This window comes from Amblyomma maculatum, chromosome 1, assembly GCF_055883805.1.
Source record: "Amblyomma maculatum isolate TAMU_Amacu chromosome 1, ASM5588380v1, whole genome shotgun sequence".
Taxonomy (NCBI): Eukaryota; Metazoa; Arthropoda; class Arachnida; order Ixodida; family Ixodidae; genus Amblyomma; species Amblyomma maculatum.
This window is the reverse complement of record NC_139344.1, coordinates 263,074,834-263,090,445: the sequence shown is the minus strand read 5'-3', so window position 1 is coordinate 263,090,445 and position 15,612 is coordinate 263,074,834. Positions and strand designations below refer to the sequence as shown.

The following is a 15,612-nucleotide window of genomic DNA, read 5'->3' as shown; positions in this document are numbered from 1 at the left end:
GTGATTTTTCACAAACGTCCCCTCAGTTATCGACGCCCTGGCCTGCTGCACAATAATGGACCTTTTCTCAGCTGCGCGTCGCTCTTGTGACCGCCAGGTGAAGTATCCTTGACGGGACGGCTAGCTTACTGAGGTTCCCTCGCATATTTCCAGAAAACATTTTTTCACAATAGTTGAGTGGGCTTATTTTCTGAGCAGTAGTTGAATGCAGGGCTCTCATGTAGGAAGCAGGTCAAGTGCAGGGGGAAGGTATATCAGGGCGTGTCCACAGATGCCTAAAGCATATCACTACACGTGCTAGCTGAAAGTAGCCCAGCACTTATATATACTGCTTGGAAAACAGGCCGGCACCACTACTGCGAATGAATTTGTGCAGAAAAAATAGGAGCGATCCTCGGTAACCCGCCCCGTCAGATGTTCCTCGCTTGGCGGCCACAAGAAGGGTGCGGTGCTGGAAAAATGTTCTCCGTGCAAGAGAAAGCGCTTGCTGTATCTGCAGCCGCGATGCGGTTCCAACACGCTTCCATTTTTTCTTTTTTTTTTTTGCCGCGCCGCCGCAGTTTAGTCGCCGAGGTGTTTCCATCGCTTGCATGTCCCAAGCAGCACACCAGCATTGGTCCAACAATGGTTCATCACTGGAAAAGAATGGCATCAATATTGGACTGATATTGGCATTTGGGCATTTTACTACATTCTCCATTCTTGGCCCATCTTTCGTTCCAAGATTGGTCCAGTGTTCAACCAAGCTGGAGCCACCAATGTAGGCACAATATTAGACTTTCCATTCATGCACCATGATTCTTGCCAATACTGTCCAGCATTATACCATCATTGTATTACCAATATTTGTTTAATACCAGCTATTCCATTGATGGCCCATTGTCAATGCCAATATCATACCAATGGTTAGCCATTGCAGGTGCACTGGCTACTCCATTCATGCCGCATATTGTCGATACCAATATTAATCAAATGGTTTATGGGTACACCGGCTACTCCATTCATGTACCATTGATGATGTCAAGATTACACATTTTGTGGCACTGCCTGTGCAGGCCATAAAATGCAGCCTTTTTCATTCTAGCCATATTCGTGACAGCACATAGAACTTGCTGGGACAATAATGGCCTTTCAAATAGGAATGGCCATAATAATTCAAATTGTCGCTCATGAGCAACCAGTAGATATTCACAAAACAAGGGCATGGTTTACAAAGAGATAATATTTATTGCAATTGTTACTATAGACGGCAGTTGTTACTAGCCAGCGATGAGGGCACACACAGCCGCAGTTAGCAGGGCAGTGGCAGGGTTGGTCAGGGCAGGGCGGGCTCTCGGGAAGTGGAAGGGGCCAGGGAGCTGGAGGGCACACTCATAGGCGTAGTGAGGGGGCTGACCCTGCAATTGCACCCACAGGTGGCATGCCTGGTTCGCCAGGGGAGGTTTCAGCAAAACGCCTTTTTCTTCCACCCCCCCTGTCACAGGAACCAGGCAGCCATCATCATCATCATCATCAGCCTGATTATACCCACTGCAGGGCGAAGGCCTCTCCCATATCTCTCCACTTAACCCGGTTCTGTGCTAGCTGCATCCACTTGACCCCTGCGAACTTCTTAATCTCATCCGCCCACCTAACTTTCTGCCGCCCCCTGCTACGCTTTCCTTCCCTTGGAATCCAGTTTGTTACCCTCAGCGACCATCGGTTATCCTCTCTTCGCACTACATGTCCTGCCCATGTCCATTTCTTCTTCTTAATTTCCACTAGAATGTCGTTAACTTGAGTTATTTCTCTGACCCACTCTGCACGCTTTCTATCTCTTAATGTTACCCCTACCATTTTTCGTTCCATAGCCCTCTGGGTTGTCCTCAACTTAAGTAGAACTCTCTTGGTTAGCCTCCACGTTTCAGCCCCATAGGTGAGTACAGGCAAGATGCAACTGTTGTATACTCTTCTCTTGAGCGATACCGGTAAGCTGCTAGTCATAATCTGCGAGTGCTTGCCAAATGCGCTCCATTTGGCACCTAATGCGAATAAATGCGTGTGCCTCCAAATCGTCCACCCCAACTTTTTCGCAAAAGGCACCTGCACAAAAACAATGAGGAAACAAAATTTACAACACTATTACGAGGCATATAAAATCGCGTGCATTATTTTAGGAAGATGTAGAAAATTCCAGAATTCATGTACCGAAATTCATGGTCAATGAGAAACACTATACTGATGAGTTCCAGATTAGTTTCAGCTGCCTTGGGTTTATTAGGATGAAAGACGCACATGCATTGCATAGCATGTGCCCTGTTGCATTTTGATCGCCTCCACAGCAATACGGCTGAGACAGCCAGTGTTTCATCCCACACTAGGAATTCGTGCTTGATTGTCGGCTGTCTCCGCATATGACTGGCGCGCTAGTTTTTTGCCGCTCCTACGCTTTCGGCGATGTGCAAACAGTTTATACTAAATATCGTTACCAAGAGAATGTTCGGCGACCATTTGAATTTTTTTTAAATGGCTAGATATAATATACACAAGCGATCTAAGCCCACGACTGCTGCACTGGCCGCTGGTTAGCTGATATACGCTTTTGACTGGTTTTGTGGGTAGTTCACTTAAACGGGAGCTCACTTAAACGGGTAGCTCACAGGTGCATCATTTTTACACATATACTGCTTGTCCAAGCAAATTTGATCCAAGGGATAAAAAAAAAAAAACATTTCGGAGGCAAGCAATGGAAACCAGATACATATTGCTGGAAGCTACCTTGAGCGCCACAGAAAAGGTTTTGTTTGGAATCCTTAATTGACATTATTTACCTAAATTACTGATTATTGACTTACACAATAAATGGTGTTGCTACTTTGAAGAGTACCGGCACAAACCACGTTTGATTATTTGCGATAAAGAGCCCTCACGTCTACATTTTGAACGCCAGATACAGTAGGAAACCACGAAAATACAAAAATCAGATTCCTGGACAATACAATTGAGGACTTGGCTTGGCTCGACAGCCCTGTGTAGCGTTAGATCTAAAAGTTGCCTATGGTTTCTTCGTCCGCGCCAGCACATTCGTCCAGCAAGACTGTATTTGTATTTTACAGCTAAAAAATACTGTTCCACTCATTTGTATCCTTACCGCTTTGTAGTCATTATCCGCATTGCAAAGTTCGGCGCGCTCATTGTAACTCGAGCCTTCATGTGCGCCAAAGGGTCGACGCGAAGCAACCATCGCCAGCATATCACCCTTACTCATGCATGGGGCTAGCCATCATAGCGGCAGGTTATTTTGTCCGCTCAAAATCATGTTGTGAGCAGCACAATCGAGGTGCGCGAATGGGCTGGTAACGGTATCTACATAACCCGGAATTTATCTGCAGCTGGAAAAAAAGGTACACATGAGGTTTCTAACCGCAAATATTGAAACAGGGGTTTCCGAACGTGCTCACCGACTCTAAGTCCTACTTATTGTCTAAAGTGAATATTTAGTACTTGAAGCGAATAACCTCACTTCGCTACGTACACAATAAAAATTTTCTGCGCTGTCCTAAGTGGCTGCCAGCAATGCGCCACCGGTTTCCATCGTGTTTCTAATGGTTTATTTATAACCCTTGGCTCAAGATATGGGGCGCAGCAGGTGTGATGTAGCTTGAATAAAACCTGCAAGAGATTATATATATGGGTAGATTTGTAAGGTTTACAGATTTCACTTACAAATTCTACGGGAATCGCGTCACTGCGGCCTTTCTTTGACACGTAATAGCGCTATATTCGTGGCTAAAATAAAGTACTCAACGTATTAATTAAGCTTAACAATTGCAGCTGTAACAGAAAGTGAGGGCCGGCGACAGCTAAGGTGTGCCTAGCTTTCAAATTTTCTTAGGTGACACAACCGTTCGAAATATGGAATATTAAAAAAAGCCCTCTATATTGGCTTTCTCACAGCGTATTATGGGTGCCTTAGTTTAGAAACATAATCCAGGTCCCATGGCCATCTTTCGTTTCCAATGAAATTCTTATATGTGGTGGGCGAATATCTAGACACAAAAGAATTAACTTAAGTTTTTCAAGATACGCGTAGTTCCCTCGAAAAAAAAATTGTGTGGTATATCTCTAGAGGTAGAAAACGCTGTTTTTTCCATTTCAAAATGTTGCAAGTTTGGATACCATGATTTTGTCATCTACGATGTTTTACTCACTAAATATATGCAGATTTTACATTTACAAACACTATTAGAAACCTGTTTTGTTTTTGCAGTTGAGTTATTAAAAAATCGCAAACTTTGCTTCAGGAGCGTTATGCTGCAAAAATATTATTCATTTTTAACCTTATGTACTGGCATATGATGCATTAGGTTGGTTGCACTAAATATGTTTTCACTTCCTGACGCATGCTCTTAATTCCAGGCAGTATCTGGAGCTCCAGACCACTAGGTGTGTTCTCCACAACGGATCAAAATTGCTCAGAATTCGAAAACAGCAGTAAAGGGCAAATTTGCTGCAATTAAAGAAAAGATCATCTTCGATTTTCATTCAAATCCCTCTCAAAAATCTTCAGTACCTCAAAAATATCGCGGACTGAAAAGAGTTGCGTTATACTGTTTAAAAATATAACACTAAATATTAAACCGAGTGCTTGTGCTGATAATGGCCAAATTCAGCCTTCATTCTTGCAAGATCCAATAATATCTTGGCACGGAAACTATTTCTCTGCATTATCTAGGTTCCATTCTTTATTTATGAAAAAATTTGAAGCTCTAGATTTGTGTGTGTTTCTGCATATTATTTTGAAATTGGACAAAAGTAAGAAAATGTTAAAATAAGGAAAACTGATTAGAATTGAAGAAACGGCCGCAACATCAATTTTTATCAAAATCTGTGGAAACAATGCAAAGTATATTATTAATATGAGTCAGTAAATATATTGAATTCTGCAAAATGTAATATTAGAAATATAAAAATGCCTGTTTTTGTTCTATAGATGTGCTTATATGGCTCCCCCTTATGGAGTAGGCATCAAAACTTCAAGTTAGTATTTGCTGAATTTAGTTACATTTTACCTTAAGTAAAATTTAAAACCTTGTCAGCGCTTATACATCCTTTTTCTGCTTCTGGGCAAATAGCTTAAAATGGTATTGATTCACTATTTCTGTCAATTTCATGGCAGAACGCAAGAGAAGGCTGAACTTTTTCTCTGTCCTGCATTCTTTTTTATTGCTAGGTGCAATAGTATTCAATCTAGTTTATTAATATAATATTCCATTTCTCAGCTTTGACCACCACTAACAATACATATTTTTGAAGATGATTTTTCAATGTGTAAGTTTTATAATTACAATCATAAGCAAATCGCTTTCCAGCGTAATAATTTTGGTGGCGTTACAGAGAACACACATAGAAGGTTAGAGTCTCCAAATTCTGCCTTAAATTAACAATATGACCTGCGTAATAACACAGAATGTTTTAGTGCAAACGACGTAACGCATCACGTCAGTATGTAAGGTTGAACATTAACATTTTTGTAGCGCGTTGTTCTTGAAGCAAAGTTTGCGATTTTTTACTAAATCAACTGCATCAATGAAACACACTTTTAATACTTCTTATACAAGTAAATGTTACGCAAATGCGGTGAGTAAAAAGCAATGAATGACAAAATTTTACGCAACCAGCCGGCCTCCAAACTTGCAACTTTTTGAAACGACAAAAACGGCGTTTTCCAGCTTTAGTGATAGGCATTTTTTTTTTTCGAGAATACTACGCCGCATCTGGCAAACCTAAGGGTCATTCCTTTGTGTCGAGAGATTAGCCCACTACATATGAAAATTTAATTAAAAAAAATGGTCATGGCACCACGATTACTGTTCCTGTCCGAAGACATCCATATTTGTTTTCATTTTCGTCTCTTCAAACAGGCTGGTTTAGCCAATGCGGTGAATAAAAATATCATCGCATATATTAAAGATTTTCGCGCTATATGTTATAGCTAAAGCTACCTATATTGTCACAACTGTCATACATTATTTGTAGCTGAAACAACATCACAACAGGGATTCGATTGCAAATTGTTCGCTAGTTAAATAGACGTACGAGATGACACACATATACTTTGTAGAATAAAATTTAGGAAAGAGCAGATACAAACTACAGGCGAATAATGCTATGATATGGAGCATATGTATTACTCCGATTAACAGTAAAAAAATCAACTTTTAACATATTAATATATTCGACAAACTATTGCATGCTCACATAGGAACACAGTTAATGAGCTCATCCACGCATATAATGTCTATGGGCATTAGATGTGTGGATGACTTCGTTTTATTCCAATTCGTGCGTCACTCAAAATAATTGAGCGAGAAAAAAGTTAATGTCTACACAATTTTCAGTGAGTATACCACAAATTATACTAAGGTGCCTTATATATGTCACATCACCTAGCAAGTGAAATGGGATAACAGAAGTAATCAGACTCTAACCCTGATCAGCATTTCGCTTTTGCGCCATCTTTGTAAGTTTTTAGGCGGGCTTTTTCACTGATTATCCTCTTCTTTATACCCCTGCCACCCACAGGACACAAATCTTCTGGGGGCACCGAACTGTTGGTTTTCGCACCAGTGATACAACTTAATGGATCCATTTATACGTAGAAAACACTCTCGATGCGCACCTAAAAAAAAAAAAAAGGAAAGCATGTATGTGTAGGCGAAATCATTCACCGGCGATTTAATAATATGATTTGAACAATAAAATCACACTCGAAGTAACAAAAAAGTGGTGGAGAGATAGGAATTGAAGCAATGAAAGGCGGTTGCTTTCTGCAAAAAGAAAAATAAAAAGAGGTCCACCGTCTATAAGAATAGGCAATAAAAATAAGGCATATTTAAAGGTGCATGCAGCAGTTACAGTGATGCAGTGCTACCTTTTTTTAGGCAGGCTTTTCCGCTGATTTTCTTCTTCTTTATTGCCCTTCCAACCACAGGACACACATCTTCTGGGGGTTGTCGGTTTTCGCACCAGTGATACAACTCAATCGATCCATTTCTACGTAGAAAACGCTCCCGATGCGCATCTAAAAAAATGAAAGCATGTATGTGCAGGCTAAATCATTCACACATGATAAAACAATATGATTTGAACAATGAAATCAAATGATCACACCCAGAGCAACAAGAAAGTGGTGGAGAGACAGAAATTGAAGCAATGAAAGACGGTTGCTTACTGAACAAAGCCTATAGCAAGAGGTCCTGCGTCTATAAGAATAGGCAATAAATTAAGGCACGTTTATAGGTGCATGCAGCAGTTAAAGCGATGCAGTGTTACCTTTCTTTTTCACTGCAGTGATTGGTATAAATATTACAGCAATTGCTAGGCATCTCAGGTAACCCCATTGAAAACTTCATCCAAGATACCGAGGAGCAGTGGCGTGTTATTTGCAGCTGTTAACGGAAAGACAGGCTATCCTATGAGTGCATGCGCATTTCCTCCTTTTTTTTACCTTGAATAAAAGCGACTGAACAGTGAGTGTTGCAAGAGGTGCAGCGTCCCTAGGAATGGGGAACAAAATTAAGTTTTAGTAAACAGAGGTACAAAAAGAAGCAAATATGCCTGCAATAATAGCATGATGGCCTACCTTTTGATCAACAGCTGTAAACAACCTGTCACTGCCAGTCAGTTCTTTAGATAGGCTTATCAATGCCAGAGCTTAAACCTAAGAGCAATATGAGTAATATTTATTGCGGTCACGGCCGTAAACAATTCTAGCGCAGCACTCCATTACTGTAACTATTCAACAGTCCATTTATACATATCGTTCATTAAAGAACCATGCACATCATATTAAGTTGCTCTTTTCTACTCCCAAATGATTTCCTATAGAATTAGAATACGTGGATCGCTGCTTCGGTTTCAACATTCTTGCACGAAGGCTATGGCGTGCACTTCATGCATACGGTACGGTACGTGAGGTACAAAGAGCTCTAATTGCCGAACAGGCGGACCTGACGGCCTGTCCAATTTCGCCTGAAAGTGCGCGCCGTGATCGAGCGCTTCGCGAGCAACATATTTCGGGCGATATGGTTGCCTCATACCGGCCGTCAATGTTTTGTACAATGTGTCCCGCGTGCACGTTGTTTACTTTGCAGTGACAGGGACGCAGTGCACACAGGCTTATGTGTCTTTTTGTTTGTATTGTTATTTTCCCCCGCCTTCGAAGCGCGTCTGCGAAATCGCTCTCCTATTGTCGCCGCTTTCTGATAACGCCCTCACCTGAAGGCGCGTGCTCAGAAGGGGGGCGTCGATTAAAAAAATTTTGAAAAGGGGCTCACTTGCGCTGTTCACGGCTTTCAATTCCTCAATATGATATTAACCCTTATAAAGTGGAGGTTCATTATGACTTGATTATAGCCTAATCATCAAGCGGCATCACGCACACAATGTCCGCCCCACTGTAAAATTCGCTTGCACAGACGGCACGGACAGTTTTCAAAACTTCGTCTGTACATCTGAAAACAAAAAAATGCCCTTAACTCTTCACAAAATCCAAAAACTGTGTGAACATGGCTTCCTGCGCGCATAAGAGAGGCTGTCCAAAATATATGTACAAAGCTGGGCGCATAGTATCTGGTTACTAATTGATTGCGGCGCGCTGCACAGTCAAAAAACTTCGCAAATGGCTGCCTGCAGTGTTCTGTCACGTGTTGGTGGCATACACACCTGTTACGCACGGCTCCTCTATTTTCGGCGCAAATGCTATTCATATCGCAGCCAGCAAATAAGTCCACGCACTTGGTTGCATGTAACCCGGACGAAAATTCGCTTAGTTCTTGAAGTCATGCTTCGCGCAGTTATTTCGAAAAGAATACGGAAAGAGAACATTTGGCACTGGCGGGAGATTATATAGAACCAATTATGAAGCAATGGCATGCTGCAAAGATATATACTCACGGTCTAAGATGACGGCGTTCACTGAGTCCGATAATGCCGATGGTATTCCGCCATTGCTGTAATCCGTACTCCGGCGACATATCACAGCTCAGCTATTCACTGATATGTAGCAAGCACAAACCGGAGCACATGGACATGTATAGGCGCAAGAGAAAATTATGCACAGCGCAATGAAAAAGAAAATTAATGAGGGAAGAAATTAAAGAAAGGTTTAAGAAGCTGTCACAAGTCTTGTAGCGTCTTCAACAAGCTCTGAAATGAACGCTTCGGAAGGAGGCCGCACAGCAGCGCAGCTGGGGATGCTTTCTGTTGTGTCTTGCACGTAGACGCGTAGGCGAGGGGCAACAGCGAACCGCTCAACCAGTGCGCGATTCCCGCCGCGGTGTTGTGTTCGCATGGGCTGCGCGTGGGAACGAAGGACCAACGACCCTCTCAACATTCCGTTCCTCCCAGCCCTCTTCTGCTTGCACCGGCCAGCCGTGACTTCGGACCGCGCCGATGAGCGGCCGCCAGCGCGCACCGCTCGAGTCGAGTTCTAAAAAATAGTTTTGTTTTGTGTGTTCGCAATCGCATTGTTTCTTCAAGCCAACCACGTACATAACATTTTCTAAAAAAAATAGAAAGCCTCCCCATCTACCATCCACATTCTTGCGTAAATCCATACAGTTGGTGCATCGACAAATGCGCGCGTCATCTTTCCCCTCCCGTTCGCCACTTATGATCGAACAAAGGATGGTCGTTCGACCTTTTATATTTACTTCAAAATATTATATATTGTTGCGTGATGACTGATTAATAATGTCGAAGAGGCGGAGTTCCGAGCTTCTCTTCTATTCTGGCCAACTTTGGTTATAGATTAGTCAAATTATGTTCAAGTTATCTAGCTGAAAATTATCTGACTAAATATATAGTTTTTATTTGTATTCAGTTGTTCGCTTTTCAGGTATGAGTAGATGTTTTTATAAAAATTCTCAACATCGGCCCAGGAAATGAAAATTTCCTAATTTGCAGGCCTTTATTTCAGAAAAGGTTCATGGTAGAGCAGCAATAATTCCACAATATGTTCTCAGCATAATTATCCGCAGACAGCTAAAACTCATATTTTTATGACATTTGAATACAAAGATACGATCGCGCTAATTTACAGAAAACAGCGAATATTGAAAATTTTTAGGAAAAAAAACAGTTTTAAGATTGTTCAAGCTTTTTCCACCCATTCTACACTACCTCAGCTTTCAAAACCATTGAAAAACACCTTGCATAATTTTGTAACGCAAGTAATTATGGCCACTTCGATAAAACCTTTGTCCAATTATAGCGCACCGCGCAGTTCTGAAGATTCTACGGAATTTGTGAATTGTTCATGGTTTTTAAATTTTGGCATATAATTTTGTAACAGGGAGAAATATATTTACAAAAGAGTATTAAATATATATACATTGAGGAACAGCCAAGGAGCCAGGCTACGAGGGCCCCCGTTCGACGCACTTCTTTTTCTTAATCTTCCACAAACGAGCGCGCCACTTTGTCCTCATCATTCTCCAGCTATAACAATATTTCTTCGGTCATGTTTTGTCTCGACTTCGCGAATCGACGATGACAGACACAGCAATGAATGATTCAGAATCAATTTTGTGCGCGTCGAGGTTCTGATGCGCTGTGGCATCAGGCAACACACAGACGTTTTTCGCAATCACCTTCACCTTAACGCGGATTGCACAAAAAGACGATAACGTTCAATGAGCAAGCAACGTATTCCAAATCATTTTAGTAGAATGAAAGAATTGGAAAGGGCATGGAAAACTGCCTCATTAAAACAATGTTTCTGGGCTGCATTCGTTTTTTCGAATGACTCGACAGCGCACATTATTTTCATTCCTGTACAGTTTTTTTATTCCTTTGCCACCGCCTAGCGCGGCTGGAATGGTCAAACTCTAAACTAATAGGCGGAACAAACTATTTTTGTTGTTTATTGTCGATATATATGTTGTGCGCCATATAAATGTACCGGGGCCTTCATGCTCGCAGTCTGCGCGAAAAACTGTCATTTTTTTACCACCGTGTGAATGCCCAAAACTAAAATGGTAACCTCGCGAGTCTTTCGGCTTTTCATTTTCATGAAAGTGATTGCCAGTGATTGCGTCCAGAAAGTACACACATCATATTCGGTCCTTTCTCCAGGTAAACAGACGATGCTGCGCGTAGTTCCTTATGGATAATACAAAAGCACTAGAACAAAAACATCGCTGAGAAAATGGTCATTTGTTCCTTCAACTTGAGGCAACGTTTCCCTTCTCGGCAATGAAAACGCTACCTTCTAATCACTAATTTAATGTCACATGATCATGCTATGGCGACACGGTTTCGTTTTGTATGCGCGTTCTCACTGACAACTGGATTTGTACTAGAGGTCAAGTAGATGCAGGGATGTAATCGGCGTCCAATACAGGCATATTGGTCGTGAGTGCTAGCCGGCCTGGGGTATACATATGTGGTCGCACGGTCGTGCTATCATCAGATATAATTGTGCGACAAACGTATGCGCCTGCGACAAAATCTGCATGCATGCCAATAGCCTAAAACCATAAACACATTTAGCTGACCCCCAAAAATGCGCAGCATATGAGCGCACCGAACAGACGAATCCAGGCAGCTGCAGCGGTACGTGCTTGAATGCGTTATAGTAATTGTCCCGTACGTGGTACTCTGTGAGGTCCGAACGATCGATCGGCTGAAATGTTGTCGGAATTAAATGCCGCGGTTCGGCGTTCAGCGCACGTGTATTCAACCATAAAAATGTAGAATTTGTTTTGATTGAATGGTCAACGGAAAATATTCACTTCGGTAGCCCATTAAAGCTGCGTTTTTAGGATGGCAATGACAATCGGGAGATCAGGGTGCAAAGTGGTCCATCGTGGGCAGTTTTCATACAGGGATAGCTAATATTGGAAAAACACAAGACAAATTGGTCCATTACAGCCAGTTTAAAAAAAACGGGACGGTCAACGTCGGAAGAACACAGGACACCTTGTTCCATTGTAGCCAGTTTTAAAAACTGAACGGGCAACGCCGGAAGAACACAGGACAGCATGGTCCATTGTAGCCAGTTTTAAAAAAGGAATGGCCAACGACGGCGGAACATAGGACAACTTGGTCCATTGTAGCCAGCTTTAAAAAACTGAACATCCAATACTGGAAGAACAGAGGATAACATTGTCCATTGTAGCCATGTTTAAAAACCGGAACCTCCAATGCTGGAACAACACAGGACAACTTGGTCCATTGTAGCCAGTTTTAAAAAACGGAAATCCCAACGACGGAGGAACGCAGGACAACTTGGCCCATTATAGCCAGTTTTAAAACCCGGTGCGCCATATTGGAGAAACAATGGCAATCTCGGTCCAATATAGACATTCTATATGTACGGCAGCGCCAATATCGGGAACTCACTGCACATCTTGGCCCAAGCTAGCCAGTGCTGGCTATTGGCAGTGCCAACACTGGGAGAGCATTGGCTAGCCTGGGCTATGGTTGGACATGGTGTTGACTGGCATGTTTTATGTTGGGAGCATGCTGGTTAGGCTGGCCCACTGTGGGTCCACTGTTTGCCATCGTACTTACAACATTGGCCCAATGCTTTGTGCTGCCTGGGGTGTATACATTGTGAATGTGTCTATTCCCTCCACATCTCATTTTTCTCTCGTTTTTCTCTCACACAGGTTCCCTCGGAGTATGGATTCAACCACGACGATGACAAAAGACTGCTCGGTTATCCTGCCATTTTCAAACGCAATAAAAAGTAAACCCTGCCTTCCGTTCTCATGTACTAATATCGGTGTGCAAACTGCACCCTGAATGGCTACATGGCCCGTCACAAATATGTCGCTCTAGCACGAAGAAACCAACATTGCGGAAGCGAGGGCGTCTGTGACCGGCTGACGAAGACATCATACATATTTTCACCAAACGTTTTTCTTCTGTATAGGGCATGTGTTAAGGCTGTCTAATGTTGCAGCGGAGGCAGCATTACCACACATATGCCAAACGGAGTCGCTTGCGTTGCAAATAAAGAAAATGTATGTCTCGTATCACTTCGATAGCGTCGATGTCTTATGACTGAGTGCACAATCAGTCGAAGTGGGGTTGTTTTCAAATTAATAGCGCACCAGTGTGCGCCTAGACTATATTTAGAAGGGCGCAAACATACCCTTCGAAGGAAAAGAACATTATCTTAAATGGGTGTAAAAAACACTATAATATGAATTCATTTTATTGCTCTGGGTGGTAATATTACCCTTCCAAACAAAGCATAAATATGAACGTAAAAGTGCAAAGTTACGCCCATTCATAGGGTGCAAACATGCACTTACGGGGTGCTGTAGTAAGCTCATTACGCTGGCATAAATGCAGACCATGTGAGGGTAAGTTTACGCCTTATGATTAAGCATAAGCTTATTCCAGCTGGGAGTAAACATGCACCCGATTTTAGAGGATATTTTTGCACTTTCATGACCTAACCTTTAGTCCTTCTGAGAAAGGGTAACGTTACTCCCCAGTAGCATATACTTGCACTTCACTATATGGCATAACGTTAGCCCCGTTGTAGCATAAACTTTACACCAGACACACTTAAGCCCCCGTCGAGGGTGTAACTTTGCACCCAAAGGGGCTCCCCAGTGCGTCAGTGGACTTACCCCCCTAAAGGGGTAAGATCACACCTTTTTTTTCTTAGAGTGTGGGGATATGGGTAGTTGAGCTGGATCGAGTCCATGTAGATATGGTAAAATGTTAACCCGTTAAGTTGGGACATGGGTAAACAGAAATACGAAAAGCTGATTTTATGGAGATGTATCCAGAAATGAAAACACGAAGGAAAAGAGCAGTGAAGTACACGGGTATGAAGAGTTAAGGTTATATGGAGAAATAGAGAAATTGACAAGGTACGAAGAAATTCAGATAATGAGTGATTTGAGAAATAATGTACACAGGAAATGAGATACTGAAGAAATAAATACATGAATAAATACAAATTTAAGCTAAAGACATGAAAAAGTATATGTATAAAGACATAGAGAATTGAAGAAATGTATAGAAATGGGCAAGTAAAGAAAGGTGTAAAAAAATACCTGGAAGAGCAATCTGGAAATTCAGCAAAAAAACAAGAAGCTGCACGAACCAAGTGAAGGAGCTGAAAACACAACTGGTTGAAGTGAAGCAGAACAGCAGAATGAATAACATCGAATTGAAAGGTATTCCTGAAACTTATAACGAGATCCTCGGTAGCATGATGACACAGACGTTTTCCTACCTACAGACTGAGCTTTCTCCTGTGGAAATTGACGTGACACACCGTGTTCTAACCAAGTCGAAGGGACCTTCCAATGTAATTGTAAAGTTTAAGTCAAGGTTCCCACGTGACAGAATCTTGCAAGCTGCGAAAAAGAACAGGCTAAATGCTTCCTTGCTTCGCTTCCCAGAGAACGATCCAGTTTTTGTCAACGAACAGTCGTGTCCAAAAAAAAAAAAAAAAAACGGTTTTGCTCGGCAAAACTATTGCAGTACAGCGTGGCAGAGGCTGAAAGTTCACATGGGTGTCTGAAGGTAAAATCTTGATGAGAAAAACGGAAAACTCGAAAGTAATGCACATAATTTGTGAAAATGACCTGGAAAAAAATGTTTGATTACCAATGCTCCTATGTTTTTAATACCTGTTTGCTCTTCCAATGTCTTTGGCCACAGAAGAAAAGATGTCCTGTTAAGCAGCGACAGAAATACGTCAGTATTTTGCTATAATATCAGAAGTGTGAGGAAGAACCTGAACGTTCTATAGTGCACGCTTCTTTGACGAGATATTCCCAATCTTTGGATATTGTGGCGCTTACAGAAACCTGGCTGCAAAAAGATCAGAAGGTTATGCTTTCCGACTACGTTATGCTATCTCATCCGAGAGAATAAACAAACCGTGATGGTGGTGTCGCCTTTTTTTCTCAACAATAGTCTACCTCTCTCGTTTTTGGCACCAGTCACCTTCAGTCATGCAGACATAGAAACACTAGCTGTTCATAAAACTGCCCCATTCATTCACTGTTGGAGTTATTTACCATCCATCAGATTCATGCCTTTCGTCCTTTCTTGATAAACTTGAAGGTTGTTTTGTAACGCTTACTGCACACTCAGAACGCATAATTATTTTTGGTGACTTGAACATTGATGCAAGTACCTAATGACACAAAGATTACGTGAACCTGTTAACATCGTACAATTTCCGAAACATGATTAATACACTAATGCGTATAACCTCATCTTGATCTATTATTGATCATGCATTAACAAATATATCGACTGGGACACGCGCTGGGGCTTACAGCGCACCCACCTCCGATCACCTCCCACTTTTTGTTGCTATCACTGATATAAAACAAGAGCGCGAGAGCAAGAAATTTGTATCTAAAATAGATTGTGCCCTACTTTATGAAAATCTATTGGCCGTCGACTCCAGTGTAATATACCATGACGACGTCGATACAGAGTTTAGTTACCTAAGAGACACGTACGCTTTCGCAAATGGTTACTAACTGCAGCAGAATTATTAGTGTTCGCTCTTACGAAGCGCCACTATGCCCTTGGATGACTGAGCTAATCCTTGCCGTTCAAAAAGAAGAGGACTCAAGGTAC

At 41.9% G+C, this 15,612-nt stretch overlaps 1 long non-coding RNA gene across 1 annotated transcript; it reads right to left on the bottom strand.

Annotated features, from left to right (window-relative positions):
* Nucleotides 1-2,025: 2,025 nt before the first annotated feature.
* On the bottom strand, nt 2,026-9,396 carry LOC146206415 (uncharacterized). The gene is made up of 3 exons (XR_014703262.1): nt 8,938-9,396; nt 6,914-7,063; nt 2,026-2,082 (listed from the first exon to the last, which is right to left on the bottom strand). It is a non-coding gene; the product is annotated as an uncharacterized LOC146206415 (long non-coding RNA).
* Nucleotides 9,397-15,612: the final 6,216 nt, after the last annotated feature.